Here is a 12,187-nt window from a genome sequence, read left to right as displayed (position 1 = left end):
CTATTTTGCAAAGAGCGTCTCGGTATAATGAGCAGTGGCCCTTTATTTAGAAGCAGATGAGAGCCAATTCCGATACAATATCTTGTTTGCAAAGTAGACCTGGTTGTATGCCTTATAGCAACACGGCAAATGAAAAATCAGCGGAACGCTTAACAAGCGCACGGCAAAATGTCCCTGCTGCTCCAGCGGAGGGCTTCGTCTGGAGAGGCAATGTGATGTCCATTGATTGGGGATTGGAAGACGCTTTGCAACAATGCCCGTATTCTGAGAAAGCCATGAGAGTCCAAACAGGATCTTTGATCTGAGAGTGGATCCGCAAGATTTTAAGAGCGTCTCAGGATCTAATACAGAGATTAATTGTGGATGACAAGATGATTACTAAATGATAATTCCTCTCTAATGCACCTTTTATGGGTCTCAAATAATGTAACGGCATGAGGCAATTATAGTATTTTTTTCTTATTCCTTTTGTGATGCCATGTTATTTTTCAAACATTTTTTTCATGCTAAATATTTCGAAGAGTTCAGGCCATCATATAAATAAACCGTAATATAAGACAGCCGAGGATATAAAATGTGAGAAATATATGTTTTTTTATATCTTACTGAAATTTGGATGGCCAAGGAAAGCAATTATTTTTAACAGCCTCTAATGCTGAAGTTTTGACCGCTTTGTTAAATTTTAAAAGAAACGCTTTAAGCCCTTTTATTGATTTAGTGGCCGTTTATTGTCCAGAGCAGAGGCAAACGCTGTAATTAAATTTTAATCTATTTCTAATTGTCAGATTTGAAAATACAGTAATCCAGATTATTTCTCCATTCAACACCACTGTGTAATTTATCTGAATTAATAGTGACCTTTACATTGTGCCTTCTCTGGAGTGTGGCCTTCACAATTCATTAATGGTCATAATAAAAAAAAATATAGGAAAACCATAAAACCGTGCAAATGGAATCGTTGTGGCTCTCTGATGCGTTTTCAGGTTGTACCATGTGTCGTTCTGCACGACGTCCGACGTTTCACTCCACGTGCTCCGCATGCTGGGGGCTCCTTCTGGAACTGAGGAAGCTCCGAGAACGTGGAGCGAAACGTCGGACATCGTGCCGAACACCACGTGGCACAATCTGAAAACACATCGGAGAGTTATGCAACACCACCGCAGTCTTGGAATCTTTACCAAACATGTCTCTACATTGAACGCGGTGGGTATTGCAAGGGTTTAAGCCCTATCCTTCGTTACGGATGATCAAGGTATTCACTGCTGTATGTTTCATGTACTTTCTTTTCATTGCATTCATGAGCAGATAATCAAAATCACAGGGCAATATAAACTCTGGTGACATGCAACATTTTCCACTTCACGTAATTGTTTTTAAAATGCAAAACTCTCATGAAATAATTTATGTGGATGCTGTAGGCAGATTATTTAGAAAGGCTTTTATTCAATTTTTTAGATGAATTCCTACTCTAATTGTTCGGAGCCTAGATTTAATTTTTGTTATGGTTTTATTTTAAAAGTATTCCATTTATATCCATAATATAGTTTTTTTGTTGTTGTTAAAATTCCCTTTATAGTTTGCTCTTGCCCAATGAAATTCACACGAGGATATAACAACTGTATACAATAGTCTAAGCAAGGCCCATTTACAGACAAGATGAAACCACGTCGATCAAAGAACCAGTGACCTGGTGGAAAGTCAACGGTAAATGTGTGTGTCTGCTAAAGCAAACTTAGCGCGGCGCTGTTCCCCAGTAGTGGAAATTCCATGATCCTGTGGAAAGTCTGCATTGGGCGGCGACGCAGCGGTTTATGCACTGCGCGATGACTTCAACGGCATGAGTTAAATTGCCAGCTATGGCTTAACATCAGGGGCGAGTGATATTTGAACCGGTCCTACCCCCCCCCCCCTCCTCTCTACTTCACGAACATGCATTGAAGAGTATGGCAAAATGTGGGGTCAAACAACCCCCAGGACAGAAATGGCATGAGGAGGCCTTCATCCAGTAGTGGATTCAAAAAGAGCTTTACGTTAGTAAAAATGTACATGTAGGTAAAGCGGTTTTCTGGATCTCTACCAATACAAATTTGTATGCTTATGTTTTGATTTAAAGCTTTCGTGACTGCAGGGATTCATCTTCTTGGTTCTTTCGGTAAAGTCACGTAGAAGGGAAATAATAAAATAATAAAAATTAAACATATAAAAATAATTCTCACGACGTCTGAATGACGCTGTCTTTCTGACAGACCTGTTCTTCACCTGAGGACGGCTGCTTGCGTTGTGGTCGAAACGTCGTGAGAATTATTTTATTATGTTTTGTTTTTATTATTTCCCTTCTACGTGACTTTACCGAAAGAACCAAGAAGATGAATCCTTATGTTGTTCTTCCATCAGCCTCTTCGCTATTGTCCAAAAAACATTGTTTGAAGCAAGCAAACTCTGGACCGGTTTCAACATTCGGGATCTCATCAGCAGGGTCAGGCTATTGTTTTGGCAAGTCTCCGGTTTGTTGTGAGGACAAAAAGGCTTTTCTCAATCACCTGTCTCGATGGAAGTGACGGTGACTAAAACATTACTTGCAGTTAGTTTGTGCAACAGTGCATGTAGCATGCAACAAGAGACGATTTCTGACAAATTCGTACCACATTGCCCATGCCTCCTTTAGTTATGAAGAGTGTATGGATATAAGGTGATATTAAGTGGTTTCAATAGTAACGATACCAGGTCACCTATTCAACTCTGCCAATGACTCATGGCCAATGCAGCGATATATTTTTTAAGCACTCATAAAATATTTACAGTTAACTTGTAAACTAAATAGTCTTGAAACGGATTGTCTATAAAATGGCGTGTATGAGAGTATGAAGGCACTTTAATGTTTTTTGGAGGGGAAAAATCACGTAATATATTTTTAATAAATCTTCTTTGTTACTTTTATGCGTACTAGCATCGTAAAATAAATGATGACAAGCGGCATTTTTTGAGTTTATATGAATTATCCTGATACTGTACTAGAGTTAGCTATTATTTTATTTGCCTAAACAAAATTACGCATGGTATATTACGTTTATAACATAATTGTATGAAATATTTATTAAAATAATAGCTGATGACCAGTTTCATACATCTTTTTTTGCAACGAAATATGTATCATGGAAAATATAATAAAGTAAAGATCGATTTAAAGCTTAGCAGTGTTCATTAGGACGCTGTCTTTCTGACAGCTCTGTTCTTCACCTGAGTACGGCTGCTTGTGTTGTGGCCGAGACGTCGTGAGAATTATATAATGTTTTATTATTTATTATTTTAGTATTTCCCTTCTACGTGACTTTACCGAAAGATCCAATAATATAATCAAGTACCTTGATAAACAACACAGAACTATAATACGTGTGCAATTGTCATAATGGTGCAATTTAAACGTAATGAAAGGTTTTAAGTGACAAAATTGGCTTCTTTTACCCTTCTATCTGGCATAGACCGCAATACCTGCAGTCATAATACAAACAAAAGACATAACTCTGATAATGTGCACTGTCCTTGAAGTTGATTGGTCCACACATCTGGTCCAACCCATGTGAGACTAGGCTCTAAGGAAAGCTGTCTCGGGTGTGGACCAATCAACTTCAAGGACAGTGCACATTTTCAGAGTTATGTCTTTTGTTTGTATTATGACTGCAGGTATTGCGGTCTATGCCAACATGACTCCTTGTAAAAAGGTGTCAGTTTTGTTGCCAGATAAAAGGGTAAAAAAACAATTATCATATTTTACTGGCAAATGAGGTTCCCATAGTGTAAAATTGGCTTCGTTGTAATACGCTCGAAGTTACATCGAAGACAACTTCGTAATTTCATTGTGGTATGCAAGGCTTAAACATGTAATTCATATATACTTATTAGAAAACAAACCAACAGGCATCCTCATTTTAACTTTTAATACAACCCTTTTTAAATGGTGTGTAAAATTGTGTTCAGTAATTTCTAAATTGCATATTGAGTGCCCACTTAATGCAGGACTTGTGCATAAAATACAGGAAATATGATGCTTTGGCTTTTATATAATCCAGTCACTGCAGCAACAACAAAAAGACATGAAAACTTCAAGCTGGGCAGTGTAGCACTTATTGTAAAAGCACTTCACACCCCCTACCTTCCACTCGATAGACGCAGTGCTTTGACATTCATGCCAGACACAAGACTGCCGCCGTGCATATTGTGCAGGTTACCAAGGCTTACCGAGAGTCACGGCCACACTTATCCCTCTGTCCAATCTCACAGAGGGCACTTTGTGATGTGCTATGAAGAAGAGGCATTGCGCAAAACGTCGCCTGTTATATACTTATCCTTCAAATGCGGTGTTATTGATTAATGCGTGGAATTTGTTGAGTTGTATTGTTGTGTGGCAATGCAGTATCATCAAAAAATATTGTGGAAATCTGTCTCCTTGGCGTTGCGTTTCCCACCTGGGGCTCGCGGAACCCCATCGAGTGCTCCTCTTGCATCTAGCGAATCGCCCCTGAGCTCACGGGTTCTACATCACTTTAAACAAAAAATACGTGAACAAAAAACACAACCCGTAGGCACGTGTCCCAGAAAATAAATATTCAACGAGGCCCTCCTTGAGCACTGCGACTCTCCCACGTGTGATAGAGAACAAAGCTGCTCTGCAGACCGGTCCCTCTTTGTCTCACCAATACCCCCCCCCCACCACCACCACCACCGCAACCAGCCACGTAACCACCAACAGCTCAATACAATTTGGATTTACACTGCGTCTACATGTGACCAAATACCACCGATTATGTTTATGAATGAACGTTTTTTTTTTACGTGATGTTTTTTTTTCTTCATAATTTAAACGTGGATCACTAACGTGGGTAATGTGTTGTATATTGGATTATACATCAGCCGTTGTGGCCAATACATATTGGCATAATAGACTCGACTATAAATCAAGAATTTATGCATGACTGCACAAGAATGCATTGCACATGTGCTGAGTCGCAGCTCATGACTTAAGAGTCACAGGGAGGTCAAGGCGAGCCACACCGAAATGCAATTGGTGCCTTCTGTACCCTCCAATAGTAGCCCGGTCAAAACCCAGAGCTCCAGAACCATGGACAGCGCCAGTAACAAAAGCCGGGGCTGACCTTTGAGTCCATAATATTGGTGGGAGGCCACACTCGATACCATTACTTTTGGCCCAAAGGACATCGGTTGCAGCCCTAGTAGATATAATAAATATTTAAATTAAATTGTTGTTGTTGTTGGCCTCAGGGTAATAGCGTTGAGTGCATGCTGCATTTGCAATGAATATAAATGCTGCATATGGACACTGGGTTGATGAGTTTGCACTGGGTTGATGGTTTATTCCGCAAGGCTGTGGAGCACTATTATCAACTCACATTGTAGCCTGTAAAGAAATATACTACGAGAAGTCATTGTACAAGAGTGGGACATTGAGTGTTCAGGTCAAAGCAAAACAAACGTTTGAAAAATAATAATAAGTTTAACCCTTTCTGGAAATAAAACATGTTGAGATGTTCAAACACCAAATATATACTTTTTGCAAAGAATCAGATACCTTTTGGAGGGAACAAAAAAAAATGAAGCATTGAATTTGTTAAAGATTGTATTATGGTTGATCAGGTCTACATTGCAAAAATAAATATTTCACGTGAACACTTTTCTTATTTTAAATATAAAAAATGTACGTCCATGAAAAAAAGTGCATTTTAATACTGGGAGTGTAACGATTATTTCAATGTCGGGATTATCATTCTAGTCACGATTACTTTTCTTGCTTTTTTTTGTAATACATCTTTATTGGGATTTTCACATGTCCGGCACTTCAGAAAAGGGGGATACTCGGAGGGTATGGTGGGAGGAGGGGGGGTGGAGGAAACGATTTATGAGTTGGGTCCTCTGGGGAGTCACGATTCTTTTTTTAACATCAAGGTGAACGGTGGAGCCCTTAGTGACAGCAAAGGTGAGAATATCTCATTACATACGAGACACGTGACTACAGTAACGGAGGGTTTCCCGCACTCCAAATTTCGCGATTACCAATTTAAATCCTCCCCATTGAAGCACAAAATAACTCGTTCCACGCTGCACGTGCCTGATGCTTGTTAAACACGGCCCACGGGACAAGCCAAGCAATTAACGCTAAGTCACGTGGAACGCGCGTGCGCGCACACACACACCGAGCTCTCAATCTTAATTTTAATCGGCTCTCTATAAATGCAGGCTGTGTTCATTCGTCGCCGGGTAACGTGCGATATATTTAACAATCATCAGGTGCGTGCAGCGTCGAACGAGTTTGATTTGTATTTGAATGGTCGAGTAATTCGGTAAACGCGGAAATATGTAGCGGTGTGGATCGCGATGACTGATAATGTTTACTCGATGCGTGGTTCGTAAGCTGAAGAATCAATACTTATGGATGAATCGATTACAAGCAACTTCATTGGATGCTCGTGAAATTGCACCGAGGGATGTATTCGGCTTTGTAAACTGCAATTCAAACCTTATTTGTCAAACACAAGCAGTGCAAGATGCACTGCGTCTATGCTCGCACACACTTCACGCCGCTTAAATAATAACGCTTCATCGTGTGCCTGTTCTTTCAACGTGTGAAGTTTATTTGTTTTATTCAGAAAATCCTGGTTTGGTGATACGAAAAATAAGTGAAAAATAAACTACTGGCACATGAATCTCTATAAAAATATATATTAAAAAAATGTTTACGTGATATCATTATTATGTACAATAGTTTATCATTTGTGCACAGAGATAATATTTGTCTTGAGGACAGCCTTAATTGAATGCAACTAAATAGATCTTTGGGTGGAAGTACACAATATAATGGAAAGTAAAAAAAGTATCCTTGAGATATATATCCAAGCCGTTGCTATAATATAACAAAATTATTTAAAAACAAATCAACGGAACAAAATAAAGTAATGTCTGTACATTTACAACCTTCTCAGTTATATCAAATACATTTACCTACCAAAGTGTGCCTACAAACACCCCTCGCATTCAAAGCATTTCCACGTGCATCAGTCGACGACTGAATAATATTAAAGCGCTACAATCCAGAAATAAAGCAGATCTTGCCACGTTGCTTGCCCAAGGCTTCAGGTCAATATGATGCAAGATTAGAAAGAAAATTAAATTTCCTCCTTTCCTAGCATTGATTTTTTTTTGCTATGGCTACGCAAGCTCAGAGAAAGAAGTGAAAAATAAAATAACGCAGTTGCTTAAGCGTGGGGTATTTAATGCACTCGATGACCTTTCCCAATGCCACGAATTTAGGATAGAAGTTCAACTTTCCACGAAGCACTTTGTATATCGCGGTGAGCAGTCACGAGCGATGGCGTTTGTTTGATTTTTTTGTGACCGAACGAATGGAGCTCATCATTCAAAAAGAAAAACCACGCACAATTGCGTTTACGTGGTTTTTTTCCGTGCCTTATTTTCCCTCTTCACTCGTTGCAGCTCAGCACATCTGGGATGTCTCAAACTAATTTGGCACGTGACTTTTCCGAACTGGTTGGAACAGCTGTGCCAGCATACGCAGCATTACTTTGCGACAGGTCAAGATGTTAATGGAGGGCAGCACAAACTGTGCGCTCATGAAATGAAGTATAAATTTCAGCGCAAATTTTGACGGGAAGATAATTAGCATTTGTCAAAAAATCTGCTTGGTTCTTTCGGTAAAGTCACGTAGAAGGAAAATAATAAAATAATAAAAATAAAACATAATAAAATAATAAAATATAATAATATAATAATGTTTATTTTATTTTATTATTTTTCTTCTACGTGACTTTACCGAAAGAACCAAGAAGATGAATCCCTGCAGTCACGAAAGCTTTAAATCGAAATTGTCTAAAAATGTTTACCACATTAATTTCACGCAAATGCGCCGCGCGATCGCGGTAAGATTTCACTCTAGAAAGGTCTCCCAATCATCGTCAGCCAGGGTCAATCCACTGCTGGATGAAGGCCTCCCCTAGCCGCCGACACGTCTTTACGATCCTGCGATATGATAAACTGAATGTAGCGCTCTATTTCCTTGGTGGACATAGTCTGATTCCATCCCTTGACTTCCACTCCATTATTGTTCTTGACCACACATGGATTCCCTGAGACATACGGGAACAACATTTACAGACAAAAAGGCAAAAATGTCCTGTATGGCCACCAACAGGCTGTTGACGCAAGTGCTGTTGGCGAGCACCTATGAAGGCCGGCACGGCACACGAAGGGGTTTGGTGGCCATCACCACGAACGGCAGCCTTTGTTTCCCCACAGCAAATGTTCACACACCACACTAGATACCCATTTGACCATGGAGAGTCCCAGGCCTGGTTCATATCATCACCACTGACGTTGGATGTGGCCGAGAATCGAAAATAGGTCGCCTTATTTGATGCACAGTGTGCTCACCGATATGTCACCCACACAAAGATAAAGATCCCCCGTATAGCCTTAATAGACTATTGAGGCTGTTAGCGAGCACCTATGAAGGCCGGTACGGCACACGAGGGGGTGGGTGGCCAACACCACGCCCGGCCGCCTTTGTCTCCCCAGTGGCGATGTTTACACATCGCACCAGGTACTCATTTGAGGACAAGTCGACCTAGCGGAGGCCCAGGACCGGTTCAGATAAATCGTCACTGCTGTGGGAATCGAACTCGGGACGCCGGATTCGGAGCGCAGCGTAGCGCTAACCGCTGCACCACCGCTCCCCACACAAAAAAATACACACGCACACATTCAAACATTTCAGTTAAAAGTTTTTCAATATGCATTTACGTTTAGCCTTGGTCAATAGTCATTAAGGGCATTAACATGCAGAGTACAGCACCAGACCAATGGCAAGAGGTCTAAAATGTGGTGTAATGGTGCTCAATTACTACACGGGTTACCTACAGTAAGGGCTTACAGACTTATGTGTGAGGCGGGGGGGAGAAAACAGTCTTGCATTAGTATGCAATTAACGTCATGTGTTGTGTTAGTCATGTTTACAGCAGTCATAGCAATCTGCCAAGCGATCCATCTCAATGCGACTCGCTGTCACAAGGAACATGCTCTACCTAAACCTGACGCCACTTACCCAAAAAAATAGCATGCACTTAAAAAAAATATGTATTTCTCTAATTCAAATTCCACCATCTCTCCGCCACCTCTCCGCCACTACCCCCCCTCCCCTCTCTATTCTCCCAATTCTCAAGTTTTTACAGCACTTTTATAGTCATCCCAATTTGCTTGGTAATTTTAACCCCCCCACCCCCCATCCACCACACTTCATCACCGTGCTGAAAATTGCAACCGCTGTCACAGAACTCTGGCTTTGTCGGTTGCACCAGTGCAAGCCCATATGCTGCTGCTGCTGCCGCTGCCCAATATATATGCTAATTTCCAGTCAATAGCAAATCCTACTCTACTTACCCACGTAAGATTTTCTGATCATTGTTAATAGTGGCCTATGTAGACAATTTGAGGAGGCTGATTGCGGGCGGGGTTGTAACCGGTACCCACATTGCTCAGCAAAATAAAATAAAACACACACGCGCGCACGCAAGCTCGCCCAAAGCCTGCTGGGGGGGGCGGCGTTCATCACGAAGAGCTCCTCGCGAGGAAGATATTTCTGCGCCGTGGTAATTCATGGTTTCCCTCCTCGCCCAAATCTTTTCCTCCCGTCAGCTATTGAGATCCCGCACAAACAATTACTGGTGTCATCGCACGATGATCACGGTAAGCAATATGAACGATCGGGTTTAAAAAATATATATTCTTTTTTACCTTTAGCTTAAAGTGCTTCGAGTGGCTTTTGTGCCAAATTACTATGCGCGCGGTTGTGTGAACTAGGGAGAGATACAATATCAACGTGCGGCTATTCACGCTGGCGTGCGCGAGCACTTGAAAACAACCGGCATTGCGCGTTAATTGATCTCAATTTGTTTTGTTACCATCAACGTGTCATTTTGCCCATCGGCGACTGCCACTCGCTTGGAATGTAGACAGCAGGCATTGGTGCTCGCTGGCCATAACGCAATTCACCAAAACCTACGCACGGAGAATCCAACACGGCACAACACAACAGCGCCTGAGCGTGAACGACCTCGCACAAAATAGCAATGCATCCCGCCGCTTGTAAGGGGCCAAATGTGGTGCCCGCGAATGGCCACGGCACTTAATAAGTTAAGCAAATTTATATCGATGAGCCGCCGTGGAATCGCACGGGGCGGGCAGGTGAGTTAGCGACGTGCGTTGCGAGCAACATCGATTCGCTCGCGCGGTCGCGTTGCGCTAAAGTGGCTAATTAAACGTGAAATGCAATCGACGCTTCGGACTTTTATAGTGGCCGTACGTTCGGATTTGATTTCTGTTGAAATGCCCAACATTTGTTGTTGTCAACCTACTTGGTTGACTCAACTCGACATTGATTATTATCTTAATAGGAAATACGAAAAGATGGCCAGGAATAGCTGCAAAGGGCTATCACTGGGCCCTCTCAGTTAAAGGGTCACCCAGCGAACTACTTCTAAGCTTTCCTTTTCTCATGATAATGTGGTTATTTTATCCATTGTGGATATCAACCAAAGGGGCCCTCATTACGCCAGTGCTGCCACCAATTTAAATTCCATACAGATAGCAGGGCATAGGGCCCACAGGAACATTTGGCTATGGCAATAATCCACTCTGAAGGCATGAACAGATAATGTATTGGTGCAATTTACTTATTTAATAAAATTTCAATTCGATTATGTTTGTGTTATTGGAGATGGGTGATGAAAATACATATTTGACATGCTCTATATCTATATATGTACATTAAACATGTATATAATATATGTAAAAAATATATTTGATCGGTACGTAAAAAAAAAATTGTATCTCCGGCTAGAGTGGTTGCACAATGGTAACTGCACTATACATTGAAGCTGGTGACCTGAGTGTGGAACAACATGGGTTTTGTAAAAGGTGGTTTGTGTGGTGTGGAGTGGAGGGGGGAGGGGGAGGGTAGGCAGGACCAGTTCAGAATATCCCTCGTCCAGTGGCGGCTCCTGCAAAATCTCTCAGGGGGGGCAAATGTCTGGATGATTGATAAGGATAAGGTCCACCCATGCAATGGATAAATTAACAGCTTAAGCATGTAAAGGCAACTTCACTTCTTTAATATTAATGAAAAATAAAGTGACTCTTACAATACATCTTGTTTGTTTCTATACTCACTATTAAAACAAACCACTCAAGTTTATTTTATTAAAGATTCCACTAGGTGGCGATAAATTATATTGTTGGATGAAACGTGCTTACGTATGATGACGTTAGCACGTATGATGACGTAAGCACGTTAGTGCATGCCCTCCCGGAAGCCATAGAGAAGCATTGCAGCGCTCCCGTTCGAAAAAAACATCTTTGAATGTAAGTCTATGGGGCCACTCGGGGCGATTCTCAGCCGGAGTGAAATCGCCCAAAAAGAGGCGGTACTCCACAGAACGTAACATGACGCTGATTGGACTATATCCAGAGGCTGACAGTGACGGCTAGCGTGACTCTGTGGTTGAATGACATTGGTGGTGCGTCGCCCAATCGCCCTAATGAAGAAACCGCCCCTGCCCTCGTCAGATGTTAACTACCTCGCCTGGTATGCAGAATGTCGTGGGTTCGATCGATACTGACGCCTGCTGTATATTTGGAGTTTGCGTGTCTCTGTCCCCGTGGTCGCGTGGATTTTTCTCGGGGTCCCCTGGTTTTCCCTTCCACATTTATAAACACGCGTTTAGAGTATTTGTCTGTGATACATTTCCAACTCGATAAGCCACTTCGTTGAGCTATCATTTGTGGCCTGGTTGTTTCTGAAAAAGAGCTATATGTCTCAGTGGGCCTTAACGGGTAAAATAAAAATAGGCAATAGACTGTAATCCTGGCCACAGCTAAGATTAGTGGTGAATAATATATATCGTGAATCGGTCCCAAGACTCCTTTAGCAATGTGCACAAGCCACCTTGGTGAAGTATGATTAAAAGAAAATGTCCACGAACCATATGGAATAGTGGGGATGGGGGTTCTTCATCCAAAGGGTTGTTATATATAATTTTTTTGTTTCTTGGCAGCCAACAGACAAAGAAGGGAAATTCTAAATAGTGTCAGTGTCCTTCAAATGTAA

The sequence above is a fragment of the Lethenteron reissneri genome, chromosome 41 (genome assembly GCF_015708825.2).
Source record: "Lethenteron reissneri isolate LAM-NWPU_2019-01 chromosome 41, ASM1570882v1, whole genome shotgun sequence".
NCBI lineage: Eukaryota > Metazoa > Chordata > Hyperoartia > Petromyzontiformes > Petromyzontidae > Lethenteron > Lethenteron reissneri.
Note: the sequence above shows the minus strand (reverse complement) of the source record.